The sequence below is a fragment of the Lithobates pipiens genome, unplaced genomic scaffold, assembly GCF_037356315.1.
Source record: "Lithobates pipiens isolate NorthernLeopardFrog02 unplaced genomic scaffold, aLitPip1_a1.2 Scaffold_8, whole genome shotgun sequence".
NCBI lineage: Eukaryota > Metazoa > Chordata > Amphibia > Anura > Ranidae > Lithobates > Lithobates pipiens.
Window position 1 is genome coordinate 677,610,464 of NW_027507903.1, and position 14,942 is coordinate 677,625,405.

The following is a 14,942-nucleotide window of genomic DNA, read 5'->3' on the forward strand; positions in this document are numbered from 1 at the left end:
AAGACGAACGACCGACGCTACGTCTAACCGGGCGGGCATACGCGGTGATGCTACGAATACACAACGTACTCGACGTAGCCGTACGATCGCCCCGACGCGCTCACGACGTGACCCGGTCATCTCGCCTATTTAAACGTTCGCCTGACAGTACCGCATCGCTGGATTATCGTCAGCTCTCCTGTGAACCTGTACCCGTGTTTCCTGTTATCCAACCTCCTGTGTACCGACCCGGCTTGCTTGACCTGCTCCTGTTATTCTCCTGGCTCTGACTCCTGGCTTGTACCCGACGCTCCTGATCTGCTTCCTGCACCCGATCCCGGCCTGTCTTGACCACTCTCTGGACTTCCGCTGCCCACTCTCGGACTTCCTTGCACGGTTGCCCCTAGAGGCTTGCTTACCCGGTACCTGACCTCTGCTGCTGCTACCTGGCAACCTGTGCTACTGTGGGCACTGCACCCCTGTGTCAACTTCAGGGTTGTGCTGCACTCGGCTGCAAGGGGAGCCCTCTCAGCATCTCGGCCTCACTCCTGACCCTGACATATTCTTTAGAGGCCGATGGTCAGATCTCTAGTAATAACAACCAATGCGGTATCACCCCGGTACCATTCTTTAGAGGCCGATGGTCAGCTCTCCAGTAATAATAACCAATGCGGCTAAGCAGCCGCTCGGCTGTTATTATGCAGGATATACCCCCTCCTGCCACCTTCCGCCGCTCACCTGAGCTCTCACATCCCACCGGAAGACTCAAGCAACCAGCCGGCGCGGCTTTGATCGGATCTCGGATGTAGTAACCTGGAAGTGACGTCACAAGGTCACAACGTCACTTCCGGCTTACTGGGGAGCCAACGGCGCCAATTTTCAGAAATTGAAAGCATTCAAAAATGCTGATCTTGATGTTTTGAATACTTTCAAGTGCAAAGGAGGGATTTGGGGTCTTATAGACTCCAGATCTCTCCATAAAGAGTACCTGTCACCACCTATTACATTCCTTCTGACAGCAATAAAAGTGATAAAAAAAAATTAAAGCAACAGTGTAAAAATAATATATATTTTTTAAAATAAATACAATTTTTTTTTTTTTAAGGCGCCCCATCCCTTCGTGCTCGCGCACCAAAGTGAACACATACACAAGTCATACACAAGTCACGCCTGCAAATGTAAACAGCGTTCAAACCACACATGTGAGGTATCACCACGATCATTAGAGTGAGAACAATAATTCTAGCACTAGACCTCCTCTGTAACTCTAAGTAACCACTAACAGGTAACCACTAAATAATTGAAAGTGTCGCCTATGGAACTTTTTAAGTACCACAGTTTGTCGCTACTCCACGAGTGTGCTCAATTTTAAAGCATGTTGGGTATCTATTTACTCGGCATAACATCATCTTTCACATTACAAAAAAAATTGGGCTAACTAAAAATCGGGCGCGACATAAAGTATTGCAATGTCCACCCATTTTATTCCCTAGGGTCTATGCTAAAAATCTATATATAATGTTTGGGGGTTCTAACGTAAACCTTTATGTGCTCGAGGGGCAGTGGATTGTTGTCAGTTACAGGTATGTTTATGATGGTCTGTTCCGCTCATATGTTCAGCAGGCACTGGGCTGGGCGCATCTTTTGGTGGGGGTGGGGTAGGACGTATTTCTTGCAGCACACAAAAACCCGGTTGTTATAAATACACACACTGAACATGGTATGAATTCCTAAGCTAGGCTGTCTGGCCACGTTATGTTTCAGACCTTGTTTTGACACCTTTTAAACGATTGCTGGATCCAGGTGTAGTATTCTTATAGAGGCTTTCTCTGCCTCTGGCGATGCGGACGCTTATGCTAGAGTCTCTACCGCTCTTTCACCTTGATATGCGGATCGTTCATGGTAGTTGGTTTTGTGTTCTGTTTATTCTGCTGGTCAGCCTTGTGAGGTATTTGTAGTTTTCTATGTCCATGTCCCTTTGCTTATAGCGTTTGTCCTTGGCATAGGTGTCTAAACAATCTCACAATACACCTTGTTAGCAGTCTGACCATAGCGCAATGACTCTCGAGATCATATAGTGTTTGACTGTGTGTGTGTCAGTATCCCACCTTGGTTTGGGTGTGTTTGTCAGACAATGGTGTGTTGGGTACATCCTTTCCATCTTTTACCTTGTTTTAACCACTTGAGACCCGCAATACGTCTATTGACGTCATGGAGTTCCGGTGGTTATATCTAAATGATGCCGAGTCCACAGACATCATTCACATATTGCCGTTTTCAGCCGGCGATTCCCTACACCATAAGAACGATCATAGCGGCTGTTCCGCCGCTTGATCGTTCTTACGGGCGGCGGGAGGGGACGACCCCCCCTCCCGCCGCCCTCCGGGGCTTCTACCGACTCACCGTTTCCATCGGTGAATCAGTCACAAGATCCGCCGGCCCCAGCATTTGATCATAGAGATTTCCGGCGGACTAGATTGTCCCCGGAGTCTCTATGATCATTCGGAGGCCGGGCGCGATGTTATGACGTCACGCCCGGCCTCGTTATTCAAATTAACTGCGCCAATCTGGCTAGGAAGCCAGGATCGTTTTTTTTTTTTTTTTTTTATTCTTCCCAGCCTAGAGGTGAGATATGGGGTCTTATTGACCCCATATTTCACTGTAAATAGGTCCGATCGTGCCATATTCCTATTACAAGGGATGTTTACATTCCTTGTAATAGGAATAAAAGTCATCAAATTTTTTATTTATTTTTTTTAAGTGTAAAACTAAAAAAATAAAAATAAAATTAACAATAAAAAAAAAAAAATATTTTTTAAGCGCCCCTGTCCCCGTGAGCTTGCACACAGAAGCGAACGCATACGTAAGTCCCGCCCACATATGAAAACGGTGTTCAAACCACACATGTGAGATATCGCCGCGAACGTTAGAGCAAGAGCAATAATTCTAGCCCTAGACCTCCTCTGTAACCCAAAACATGTAACCAGTAAAAATTTTTAAAGCGTCGCCTATGGGGATTTTTAAATACCAAAGTTTGGCGCCATTCCATGAGCGCGTGCAATTTTGAAGCGTGACATGTTGGGTATCTATTTACTCGGCGTATCCTCCTCTTTCACACTTTGCAAAAAAATTGGGCTAACTTTACTGTTTTTTTTTTTTTTAGCATGAAACTGTTTTTTTTCAAAAAAAAACGCGTTCGAAAAATTGCTGCGCAAATACCGTTCGAGACAAAAAGTTGCAATGACCGCCATTGTATTCTCTAGGGTCTTTGCTAAAAAAACATATATAATGTTTGGGGGTTCTATGTAATTTTCTAGCAAAAAAATTAGGAATTTTACATGTAGGAGAGAAATGTCAGAATTGGCCTGGGTGGTATGTGGTTATGGGCTTAATGATTGGTTATTTGGGTGTCTGTTGTATTTGCTATAGTTTTAGGGGGAGATATAGTTGGGAATCGGCAGACGGATAGGATGTACGCCCTGCTATCTACCGCAGAGCATGTGTGATATATCTGCTCATTCCATATACACTACCTATCTGTGTCTGCCTAAGCGAGTATGGCTATATCACACTGCTGGGCTTAAAGTTCTAACTGGGTCAGGACACAGCAAGGGGATTTATCTGACCATGGTGTATCGAACGTGGAGGTTTGGGTCCTTGAGACTTATTTGCATAGTTCGGGAGTCTGCTTTTAGGATCGCTCTCCAGGTGCCTATGTGGTGTTCATGCCAGCGCGGAGGAGTACCTGTTTGTTCAGTGCGCATGTGGGTACAGAGGTGCCCATCTCCTAAGAGAGCTACAGGTTTTGTTCTTACCTCTGCACGAAGGGTTGTGTATCAATACTGTACCAGAGGGTTGTTATTGTGTTGATTGTTTCCTCGTCGACTTCATGGCGGATGTGTATCGTGGAAAGTTATTGTGCGGATCTTCATGGCATTTGGGGGAGCTGGTTGCGTTGTCTAATCTGTTTTGGCTTTCCTGTGTGCCGGTGATGCTGGGACACTTCCTTCTCCTGGGGACCGGCGGTTAGCCGGAGGAGGCAAGAGACGTGGGGAAAGTCGGCGTCTTCTGGTTGCGGGTAGGTTTTTTCTGTGGGATGCTTCCATTGGTTCCTCTTGTTGTCTGCCTTCACCTCGTGGGTCGTGATTCCAGTCCTGGATTACGACTGTTGGGATCCCTAAATTGTCGCAGAATGCATTAGCTTCCTCTGGGTGATGCAGGAGACAAACTCTGCCGCCTGAGCCCGCTTGCAGGCAGAAAGGAAATTTCCCCCTATAGGGGATGTTCCTGTCTCTTAATACATCCAGGAGCGGACGCAAAGCTCTGCACTTTTGTAAGGTGATTTGGGACAAGTCGTGGTATAATTTAATTTCTGTGCCCCGGTATAAGATGTGTCTCCTGAGTCTTGCTTGCCTCATTATTTCTTCCTTTATTCTGAAGTTGGTTAGACATCCGATAATGTCTCTTGGGGGGTCTGTATCTCTGCCCCTAGGGCGTAATGCACGGTGTAGTTGTTCCATCTCCACCGGTGTGTCGGCTGGGCGGCCTAGCAGATCATTGAAGATGTTTGTCACGGCATGAGGAAGATGATCAGAATCGATCGATTCAGGGAGTCCCTTGATTCTGATGTTTGTGACGGTGACCCCAGTTGTCTAAATCTTCGATATGTCTCTGCATCTCTCGGATTTGTGTGGAGTGGGTGCCTATGCAGTGGTGTGCTGCGATTATCGCCTCCTCACGGCATTCTATGATCTCTTCCACCTCCTCTAAACGCCCTGCAACAGCCTGCAAATCTAGTCTCAGTTCAGCTATTGCAGCTGACAGGGTGTTTTTTATATCAGTGGCCACCGCTCTGAGGTGTTCAATGCTCAGGCTGTGTGCAGCTGGAGGCTGGAGCTCACATGCTGGTATTCCGGGCTGCCTCGTGGGGCTGTGGCTCACCTCCCTGGAGGCCTGCATGGCCGCGGCTGTCTCCCGCGTTCTGGACCTGAAGATCTCTGGTATACTGCCGGAGAGTTGTGTGTCGGGGTCCCGCAGTGAGCGGGATCGGGTGGCGGAGGGATCCCGGTCCGTTTTGCCCATCTTCTGCTTGCTTATTCTGCCGTGGTGCGGATGTAGGGGCCGTTGAGTATCAGACCTGTAGGCTTAGGCTGCCATCTTCAGCCGCATCCAGGCCACTCCCCCATAATATTCAAATGTTAATCACAAGCAAATGAACTAATGAATTAAACTAATAAATTAAATTAACAAATTATTAAATAGTTTAAGTGAGTGCTATTACATCCATAAAGTTGAATAAATAAATAAGTACCCTTGTCCATGTGTGAGTGTTGAGATAAGGCCCTTTGCCACACATGAATCCCATATATATGTATATATATATATATATATATATATATATAAAACGGAAATAACCACTTAATAACCTATCTGTAAATAAAACGGTTATAAACCTCACTACATATCTCATAGTGTGTGTGAATAGACTTATATCGAGACATATGAAGACATATAGAAAGAACTCTTATATTTCTACTAAATAGAAAGTCCTCAAGACTAAGGCGCCAGGTGCTTGCATATTCATGGATGTCACAAAAACCCCAGCGCTCACACATAGTATGCATTAAAGGGGTTAATGTGTGTTGATTCCGTGAGGGTTCCGCTGACCAGCACTGGACAGTATACTCCAGGTGCGGCTGGACCAGAGTCTTGTAGAGCGGTGAGAATTATCGTTTTATCTCTGGAGTTGATCCCCTTTTTAATGCCAATATTCTGTTTGCTTTGTTAGCAGCAGCTTGGCATTGCTGAGCCTATCATCTACTAGGACCCCCAGGTCCTTTTCCATCCTAGATCCCCCCAGAGGTTCTCCCCCAGTGTATAAATTGCATTCAGATTTTTGCCACCCAAATGCATTATTTTAAATTTTTCTACATTAAACCTCATTTGCCATGTAGTTGCCCACCTCATTAATTTGTTCAGATATTTTTGCAAGGTTTCCACATCCTGCGGAGAAGTTATTCCCCTGCTTAGCTTAGTATTGTCCACAAATACAGAGATTGAACTGTTTCCCCCATCCTCCAGAGTAGTAGATTAGTAGTGCAAACAAGTATATTATAAACCAATCATAGTCAATAAATTCCTGCGATTCAATAACAAGTTCATGAGTGGGCACACGTTTCTACAGAATATTACAGAAATACATGCACTTCCTCTTTATTGTGGTATTTCTAAGTTCCTAAAACTGAAATGCAGTATGTGGTAACACCTTATTTTAGGAAGTACCTAACTATAAAATCAACAGGGATCGAAGAGGCAGACCGAGCAGCGCACAGAATCGGGTTTGTCTGCAGAGGGAACCAGGTAGGTTGTAGATGTGATCATTGATTAATATTGAGGGGGGGGGGGGGGTAATAGGAATGGGGTCACTTTGACATAGTTAGCCAGCAAAGGGATTCATTTGATGCATTTGGCGTGTGAGGGATCACTTTGATGTAGTTGACCAGAAAGGGCTCACTTTAACACAGTTGACCAGGAAGGGATAACTTTGATGCAGTTGACCAGAGAGCCGTCATTTTGATGTGGTTGGCCAAGAGAGGGATCATTTTGATTCAGTTGGCCAGGTAGGGATCACTTTGACACTTTTGGCCAGAGAGGGATCACTTTGATGCAGTTTGCCAGAGAAGGATCACTTTAATTCAGATGACCAGAAAGGGATCACTTTGACACAGTTGACCAGAAAGGGATCACTTTGACACATTTGGCCAGAGAGGATCAATTTGATTCAGTTGGCCAGAGAAGGATCACTTTATTCAGTTGGCCAGAGAGAGATCACTTTGACGTAGTAGACCACAGAGGGATCACTTTGATTCAGTTGACCAGAGAGGGGTCACTTTGACATAGTTGGCCAGCAAATGAACTACGTTGATGCTGATGGCCAGAGAGGGATCACTTTGACATAGTAGACCACAGAGGGATCACTTTTATTCAGTTTACCAGAAAGGGGTCACTTTGACGCAGTTGACCAGAGAAAGACCACTTTGATGCTGTCGGCCAGAGAGTTGCGCAGTGTTTGAGCACCATGTTCATGTCGACACGCTGGACCCGTTTTCTCATCTAGAGTTTTTTGGTGCTTTCAGTAATTCCCACCATCTTCTAATTTGCTCCCTATGTGTCCCACCCTTCTTCCAGCCTTGTGCTCCCAGTGTAAGGTGACCAGATTTTCAAAATGAAATCCGGGCACATATTTTTTTTTTCTTTATTGGCAAATGGTAAACTATTTTATAATCATATTTTCCTAAAATGATATATGCAGAGTATGTGGTATGTGTTTATGGAATGACTGCAGGCCCGTATTTGCCATAGGGCAAACCGGGCGATTGCCCGGTGGGCCGCGGCCGCCGGGGCCACCATGCTGTAAGTACATGCGGGGCACAAGGCTCTTTGAGCCCACGCCGCTCAAGCAGCCTCTCCTGCTGCTGCCCGTATAGGTCGGCCATCGGTGGCAGCCTGCCAGGGGGCGTGACTGTGAAGGGGGAGGAGCCAGAGCAGATACCTGCTACTGAGTCCTGGCAGGACGTGAGTCTTGCCCGTGCTCTGCGCTCACCCCCTTATAACCAGGATATGGGGAGCGGTGGGGCGGCTGCATATAGAACAATCATTCTCTAAATCTTCCTCCTGCAGTATCGGAATGCCTGTGAGAGGAAGAGGAGAAGCTGCAGGAGGAAGATGGAGAGAATGATTGTTCTATATGCAGCCGCCCCCACCCCTCCTCCTGTCCTGCTCTCTCTCTGCCACCCCCCCAGTCCAATCCACCTCACCAATGCCTCACCTCACCCATGCCCTCTGCCACCCCCCGTGCGCTCCACCTTCTCCATGCCCTCTGCCACCCCCCCAGTGGAATCCACCTCCCCATGCCCTCTGCCATCCCCCCAGTGTTCTCCACCTCCCCCCATGCCCTCTGCCACCTCCCCCAGTGTGCTCCCCCACCCCCATGCTCTCTGCCACCCCCTCAGTGAGATCCACCTCCCCCATGCTCTCTGCCACCCCCCCAGTGAGATCCACCTCCCCCATGCTCTCTGCCACCCTCCCAGTGCACTCCACCTCCCCCATGCTTTCTGTCACCCCCCCAGTGCAATCCACCTCACCCCCATGCCCTCTGCCACCCCACCCCACCAGTGTGCTCCACCTCCCCCCATGCCCTCTGCCACCTCCCCCAGTGTGCTTCACCACCCCCATGCTCTCTGCCACCCCCCCAGTGCGATCCACCTCACCCATACCCTCTGCCACCCCCCCCCCAGTGTTCTCCACCTCCGCCATGCTCTCTGCCACCCCCATGCGCTCCACCTGCCCTTGCTGTCTGCCACCCCCCAGTGCGCTCCACCTCCCCCATGCTCTTTGCCTCCCCCCAGTGCGCTCCACATCCTTATGCCCTCTGCCACCCCCAGTGCGCTCCAAATCCCCCATGCCCTCTGCCACCCCCACAGTGCGCTCCACCTCCCCATGCCCTCTGCACCCCTCTGTGTGCTCCACCTCCCCCATCCCTTTTGCCACCCCCAGTGCGCTCCACATCCCCCATCCCTTCTGCCACCCCCAGTGCACTCCACCTCCCCCATGCCCTCTGCCACCCCCCCAGTGTGCTCCACCCTCCCAGTGTGCTCCATGTCCCCCATGCTCTCTGCCAACCCCCCAGTGCGCTCCACCTCCCCATGCTCTCCATTACCCTCGCTGTGCCCTCCACCTACCCAATGCTCTCCGCCACACTCCCTGTGCTCTCCACTTCCCCCCATGCTCTCCACCTCCCCCATGCCCTCTGCCACCCCCCCCCCCAGTGTGCTCCACCTTCCCCATGCTCTCTGCCACCCCGCCAGTGCGCTCCACCTCCCCCATGCTCTCTGACACCTCCCCGATTGCGCTCCACATCCCCCATGCCCTCTGTCACCCCCCAGTGCGCTCCAAATCCCCCATGCCCTCTGCCACCCCCACAGTGCGCTCCACCTCCCCCATGCCCTCTGCCACCCCCCCAGTGCGCTCCACCTCCCCCATGCCCTCTGCCAACCTCCCAGTGCGCTCCATCTCCCCCATGCTCTCTGCCACCCCCCAGTGCGCTCCACATCCCCCATGCCCTCTGCCACGCCCCCAGTGCGCTCCACCTCCCCCATGCCCTCTGCCACCCCCCCAGTGCGCTCCACCTCCCCCATGCCCTCTGCCAACCTCCCAGTGCGCTCCATCTCCCCCATGCTCTCTGCCACCCCCCAGTGCGCTCCACATCCCCCATGCCCTCTGCCACGCCCCCAGTGCGCTCCACCTCCCCCATGCTCTCTGCCACCCTATCCAGTGCGCTCCACCTCCCCCATGCTCTCTGCCACCCCCCGTGTGTTCCACCTCCCCCTCCCCCTTGCTCTCTGCCACCCCCAGTGCATTCCACCTCCCCATGCCCTCTGCCACCCCCCAGTGTGCGCCACCCCACCGTGTGCTCCACCTCCCCCATGCTCTCTGAAAACCCCCCAGTGCTCTCCACCTCCCCATGCTTTCCACCACCCTCCCTGTTTTCTCCACCACCCTCCCTGTGCTCTCCACTTACCCAATGCTTTCCGCCGCCCTCCATGTGCTCTCCACCACCCCCCCCCAGTGCGATCCAAATCCCCCATGCCCTCTGCCACCCCCGGTGTGCTCCACCTCCCCATGCTCTCCACCGCCCTCCCTGTGTTCTCCACCACCCTCCCTGTGCTCTCCACCTACCCAATGCTCTCCGCCGCCCTCCCTGTTCTCTCCACCTTTCCCCATGCTCTCCACCACCCCCCAGTGCGATCCAAATCCCCCATGCCCTCTGCCACCCCCCCCGTGTGCGCCACCTGCCGAATAATCTCTGCCACCCCCCAGTGTGCACCACCTTCCCCGTGCTCTCTTCCACCACCCCAGAGCGCTCCACATCCCCTATGCCCTCTGCCACCCCCCGTGCGCTCCACCTCCCCATGCTCTCTGCCACCCCCCAGTACACTTCACCTCCCCCATGCTCCTTGCCACCCCCAGTGCTTGCCACATCCTCCATGCCCTCTGCCACCCTCCAGTGTGCTCCAAATCCCCCATGCCCTCTGCCACCCCCCCAGTGCGCTTCACCTCCCCCATGCCCTCTGCCACCCCCCAGTGCTCTCCACCTCCCCATGCTCTCTGTCACCCCCCCCCAGTGCGCTCCATATGCCCCATTCCCCCGCTACTACCCCAGTGAGCTCCACCTCCCCCATGCCCTCTGCACACCCTAGTGCGCTAAACCTCCCCCATGCCTTCTGCCACCCCCAGTGCGCTCCACCTCCCCCATGCCCTCTGCCAGCCGCCCAGGGTGCTCAACTTCCCCCTTGCTCTCTGCCACCTCCTCCAGTGTGCTCCACCTCCCCCATGCTCTCTGTCACCCCCCCAGTGCGCTCCATATCCCCCATTCCCCCGCCACTCCCCCAGTGAGCTCCACCTCCCCCATGCCCTCTGCACCCCCTAGTGCGCTCCACCTCCCCCATGCCTTCTGCCACCCCCAGTGTGCTACACCTCCCCCATGCCCTCTGCCAGCCCCCCAGGGTGCTCCACCTCCCCCTTGCTCTCTGCCACCTCCTCCAGTGTGCTCCACCTCCCCCATGCACTCTGCCACCCCCCCCAGTGCGCTCCAAATCCCCCATGCCCTCTGCCACCCCCTAGTGCGCTCCACCTCCCCATACCCTCTGCACCCCCTAGTGCGCTCCACCTCCCCCATGCCTTCTGCCACCCCCAGTGTGCTACACCTCCCCCATGCCCTCTGCCAGCCCCCCAGGGTGCTCCACCTCCCCCTTGCTCTCTGCCACCTCCTCCAGTGTGCTCCACCTCCCCCATGCACTCTGCCACCCCCCCCCAGTGCGCTCCAAATCCCCCATGCCCTCTGCCACCCCCTAGTGCGCTCCACCTCCCCATACCCTCTGCACCCACTAGTGAGCTCCACCTTCCCCATGTCTTCTGCCACCCCCCAGTGCTCTCCACCTCCCCAATGCCTTCTGCCACTCCCCAGTGCGCTCCACCTCCCCCATGCCCTCTGCCACCCCCCCCCCCAGTGTTCTCCACCCCCCAGTGCACTCCACCTCCCCCATGCCCTCTGCCAGTACCCCAGTGTGCTCCACCCCCCAGTGTGCTCCACGTCCCCCATGCTCTCTGTCAACGCCTCAGTGCAATCCACCTCCTCCATGCCCTCTGCCACCCCCCCAGTATGCTCCACCCCACACATGCCCTCTGCCACCCCCCCAATGTGCTCCACCTCCCCCATGCCCTCTGCACCCCCTAGAGCGCACCACCTCCCCCATGCCCTATGCACCCCCTAGTGCGCTCCACCTCCCCCATGCCCTCTGCCAGCCCCCCAGGGTGCTCCACCTCCCCCTTGCTCTTTGCCACCTCCTCCAGTGTGCTCCACCTCCCCCATGCTCTCTGTCACCCCCCCAGTGCGCTCCATATCCCCCATTCCCCCGCTACTCCCCCAGTGAGCTCCACCTCCCCCATGCCCTCTGCACACACTAGTGCGCTCCACCTCCCCCATGCCTTCTGCCACCCCCAGTGCGCTCCACCTCCCCCATGCCCTCTGCCAGCCCCCCAGGGTGCTCCACCTCCCCCTTGCTCTCTGCCACCTCCTCCAGTGTGCTCCACCTCCCCCATGCTGTCTGCCGCCCCCCCAGGGCGCTCCACATCCCCCATGCCCGGCCACTCCCCAGTGAGCTCCACCTCCCCCATGCCCTCTGCCACCCCCAGTGCGATCCAAATCCCCCATGCCCTCTGCCACCCCCCCCCCGTGTGCTCCACCTGCCGAATAATCTCTGCCACCCCCCAGTGTGCACCACCTTCCCCGTGCTCCCTCCCTTCACCCCAGAGCGCTCCACATCCCCTATGCCCTCTGCCACCCCCCGTGCGCTCCACCTCCCCATGCTCTCTGCCACCCCCCAGTACACTTCACCTCCCCCATGCTCCTTGCCACCCCCAGTGCTTGCCACATCCTCCATGCCCTCTGCCACCCTCCAGTGTGCTCCAAATCCCCCATGCCCTCTGCCACCCCCCCAGTGCGCTTCACCTCCCCCATGCCCTCTGCCACCCCCCAGTGCTCTCCACCTCCCCATGCTCTCTGTCACCCCCCCCCAGTGCGCTCCATATGCCCCATTCCCCCGCTACTACCCCAGTGAGCTCCACCTCCCCCATGCCCTCTGCACACCCTAGTGCGCTAAACCTCCCCCATGCCTTCTGCCACCCCCAGTGCGCTCCACCTCCCCCATGCCCTCTGCCAGCCGCCCAGGGTGCTCTACTTCCCCCTTGCTCTCTGCCACCTCCTCCAGTGTGCTCCACCTCCCCCATGCTCTCTGTCACCCCCCCAGTGCGCTCCATATCCCCCATTCCCCCGCCACTCCCCCAGTGAGCTCCACCTCCCCCATGCCCTCTGCACCCCCTAGTGCGCTCCACCTCCCCCATGCCTTCTGCCACCCCCAGTGTGCTACACCTCCCCCATGCCCTCTGCCAGCCCCCCAGGGTGCTCCACCTCCCCCTTGCTCTCTGCCACCTCCTCCAGTGTGCTCCACCTCCCCCATGCACTCTGCCACCCCCCCCAGTGCGCTCCAAATCCCCCATGCCCTCTGCCACCCCCTAGTGCGCTCCACCTCCCCATACCCTCTGCACCCCCTAGTGCGCTCCACCTCCCCCATGCCTTCTGCCACCCCCAGTGTGCTACACCTCCCCCATGCCCTCTGCCAGCCCCCCAGGGTGCTCCACCTCCCCCTTGCTCTCTGCCACCTCCTCCAGTGTGCTCCACCTCCCCCATGCACTCTGCCACCCCCCCCAGTGCGCTCCAAATCCCCCATGCCCTCTGCCACCCCCTAGTGCGCTCCACCTCCCCATACCCTCTGCACCCACTAGTGAGCTCCACCTTCCCCATGTCTTCTGCCACCCCCCAGTGCTCTCCACCTCCCCAATGCCTTCTGCCACTCCCCAGTGCGCTCCACCTCCCCCATGCCCTCTGCCACCCCCCCCCCAGTGTTCTCCACCCCCCAGTGCACTCCACCTCCCCCATGCCCTCTGCCAGTACCCCAGTGTGCTCCACCCCCCAGTGTGCTCCACGTCCCCCATGCTCTCTGTCAACGCCTCAGTGCAATCCACCTCCTCCATGCCCTCTGCCACCCCCCCAGTATGCTCCACCCCACCCATGCCCTCTGCCACCCCCCCAATGTGCTCCACCTCCCCCATGCCCTCTGCACCCCCTAGAGCGCACCACCTCCCCCATGCCCTATGCACCCCCTAGTGCGCTCCACCTCCCCCATGCCCTCTGCCAGCCCCCCAGGGTGCTCCACCTCCCCCTTGCTCTTTGCCACCTCCTCCAGTGTGCTCCACCTCCCCCATGCTCTCTGTCACCCCCCCAGTGCGCTCCATATCCCCCATTCCCCCGCTACTCCCCCAGTGAGCTCCACCTCCCCCATGCCCTCTGCACACACTAGTGCGCTCCACCTCCCCCATGCCCTCTGCCAGCCCCCCAGGGTGCTCCACCTCCCCCTTGCTCTCTGCCACCTCCTCCAGTGTGCTCCACCTCCCCCATGCTGTCTGCCGCCCCCCCAGGGCGCTCCACATCCCCCATGCCCGGCCACTCCCCAGTGAGCTCCACCTCCCCCATGCCCTCTGCCACCCCCAGTGCGCTCCACCTCCCCCATGCCTTCTGCCACCCCCAGTGTGCTCCACCTCCCCCATGCCCTCTGCCAGCCCCCCAGGGTGCTCCACCTCCCCCTTGCTCTCTGCCACCTCCTCCAGTGTGCTCCACCTCCCCCATGCTGTCTGCCGCCCCCCCAGGGCGCTCCACATCCCCCATGCCCGGCCACTCCCCAGTGAGCTCCACCTCCCCCATGCCCTCTGCCACCCCCAGTGTGCTACACCTCCCCCATATCCTCTGCCAGCCCCCCAGGGTGCTCCACCTCCCCCTTGCTCTCTGCCACCTCCTCCAGTGTGCTCCACCTCCCCCATGCTCTCTGCCACCCCCCAGTGCGCTCCACCTCCCCATACCCTCTGCACCCACTAGTGAGCTCCACCTTCCCCATGTCTTCTGCCACCCCCCAGTGCTCTCCACCTCCCCAATGCCTTCTGCCACTCCCCAGTGCGCTCCACCTTCCCCATGCCCTCTGCCACTCCCCAGTGCGCTCCACCTTCCCCATGCCCTCTACACCCCCCAGTGCGCCCCACCTCCCCCATGCCTTCCGCCACCCCCAGAGCGCTCCACCTCCCCCATGCCCTCTGCCCCCCCCAGTGCGCTCCACTTCTCCCATGCCCTCGTCCACCCCCTAGTGCGCTCCACCTCCCCCATGCTCTCTGCCACCTCCCCAGTGCGCTCCACCTCCCTCCCCCATGCTCTCTGCCACCCCCCAAGTGCGCTCCACCTCCCCCATGCTCTCTGCAACCCGACAGTGTGCTCCACTTCCGCCATGCTCTGTGTCACCCTCCCCCCAGTGCACTCCAGCTCCCCCATACCCTCTGCCACCCACCCAGTGTGCTCCACCTCCCCATGCTCTCCACCACCCTCCCTCTGCTCTCCACCTACCCAATGCTCTCCACCTCCCCCATGCTTTCCACCACCCCCATGCCCTCTGCCACCCCCCCAGTGTGCCCCGCCACTCCGCAGTGAGCTCCACCTCCCCCGTGCTCTCTGTCACCCCCAGTGTGCTCCACCTCCCCATGCCCTCTGCCAACCCCCAGTGTGCGCCACCTCCCCCATGCTCTCTGCCACCCCCCCTTGTGCTCCACCTCCCCCATGCCCTCTGCCACACCCCCAGTGTGCTCCACCCCCCAGTGCACTCCACCTCCCCATGCCCTCTGCCACCCCCCCAGTGTGCTCCACGTCTCCCATGCTCTCTGCCAACCCCCCCAGTGTGCCCCGCCACTCCGCAGTGAGCTCCACCTCCCCCGTGCTCTCTGTCACCCCCAGTGTGCTCCACCTC

At 56.5% G+C, this 14,942-nt stretch overlaps 1 protein-coding gene across 1 annotated transcript in view; it reads left to right on the forward strand.

The window, feature by feature from the left end:
- The first annotated feature begins 6,267 nt into the window (after nt 1-6,267).
- LOC143962012 (asialoglycoprotein receptor 2-like) overlaps nt 6,268-14,942 on the forward strand; it is a 53,296-nt gene continuing 44,621 nt past the window's right edge. The window contains exon 1 of the mRNA XM_077471353.1: nt 6,268-6,339. The gene's annotated coding sequence lies outside the window, so the exon portion shown is untranslated. The remainder of the gene's footprint in view (nt 6,340-14,942) is intronic.